This window comes from Procambarus clarkii, chromosome 9, assembly GCF_040958095.1.
Source record: "Procambarus clarkii isolate CNS0578487 chromosome 9, FALCON_Pclarkii_2.0, whole genome shotgun sequence".
Taxonomy (NCBI): domain Eukaryota; kingdom Metazoa; phylum Arthropoda; class Malacostraca; order Decapoda; family Cambaridae; genus Procambarus; species Procambarus clarkii.
Window position 1 is genome coordinate 2,202,334 of NC_091158.1, and position 1,526 is coordinate 2,203,859.

Below are 1,526 nucleotides of genomic sequence, written 5' to 3' on the forward strand. Positions count from 1 at the left end.
TTAAGTTTTTGCAAAATTAGGCTTACATCTGGGTAAATGTGAAATGAGGGAGGGAATTCTTCCTGTATTTGTCTGAACTGATTGTCTATATATTCTATAAAAAATTCCCTATACCTATTTATATAAATGCTGGGGTCGGCGTCTAAATGACCGGGAATGGAGAAAGAATGCCTCGAGAATGCTCCTTCGAAATGGTTAATGACTTCTAACACTCGTGGAACAACGTTATCTAAGTTAAGTACCTCTGGGGAATCTGGAGCGTTGACTTCTTCATCTGATATGTCGTGAACAGGGGGTTGATTGTCTTCTTCTTCTTCATCTGAGGATGCCTGCTGGTTGCCGTCTGGTGCATCTTCTTCTAGCTCCTGGGACAGCTGGGGTTGACTGCGTACAGGCGTGCTCCACTCAGAGGGTTGGGTTGAATCCAGGGGAGATTCTGTAATATAATATTAGCAATGAAATAAACATTAAGAGGAAAACAAATTTGAAAACAATAAGAGGATTTGAAAACCTTAATAGGAAAATATCGTGTAAATAAGAGGAATTATTATTAAGAGGAAAAACAAAAAGTTTAAATAAGAGGAAAAACTGAATTACAGATAAATAATAATAATATTACTTACGAGCTGGGATGTTGATTCCACCAAGTATGAGATTCTCTTGATCACGAATAGGAACTCCTGTAATGGAAATATTTTTCTGTATGAGTACTTATTACTTGTTTATACACTTGTTAAAAAATACAATTATTAACTTTTAAAATTACGAAAATTATTGTGAAAACGTACGGTTATTTATGATGCGACGGCGTTTGGGCGGAGGTTCAATGACGTTTCTGGCTTCGGTGGGAGGTTCCCGGTTAACGGAGAAACGACAGTATGGGCATGAAGTAGAACCATGAACTGAAATGAAAATAATATATATAAATTGACTGTCTGTATGTATGTATGTATGTGTGTTTCGGATATATATTTTCTTTGAAAGTTTATTGAATGTGCGAGAAAAGCGGTACTTACGATTTGCACAATAGAGTTGTCCACAGCTGGTACAGGTTACGTCAAAATGTCCAGGCGGTGTAGGCCCATTGCATCTTATACAGTACAGTCTGCATTCTTGAAGAGCGTTGATGGTCATTTCACCTAGGCATGTTAAACATCGTGTTTGGCACACATGAACGATTTCGTTGTTGATAGGAGACAGGCACAGAGGACACACTGACATGATGATATGACTAGGCTAGGGGAACCTTGTGAACAGGATGAAGATTGAATGTTGACTGAAAGTGTAGGCCTCTGAGACTTTGGCGATCTGAGGGGGCCCCTGAATGAGCGTAATAACGATAGTGTGCCCCTGAGTGAGCGTTTGGCTGTTTTATTAATAGCGAGAATGATTGGCGAATACTGGGAATAAACTCTTTTATTATAAATTGTGTAAACTAAGAATTAGATGACTAAATAAATTATAAATAAATAAATAAGTTTTATTAACGCTTAATGTATATATATAAATTATTACGGTGGCGAACG

At 37.5% G+C, this 1,526-nt stretch overlaps 1 long non-coding RNA gene across 1 annotated transcript; it reads right to left on the reverse strand.

The window, feature by feature from the left end:
• Positions 1-298: 298 nt before the first annotated feature.
• Positions 299-881, reverse strand: LOC138362577 (uncharacterized). The gene is made up of 3 exons (XR_011227790.1): positions 789-881; positions 624-680; positions 299-436 (listed from the first exon to the last, which is right to left on the reverse strand). It is a non-coding gene; the product is annotated as an uncharacterized lncRNA (long non-coding RNA).
• Positions 882-1,526: the final 645 nt, after the last annotated feature.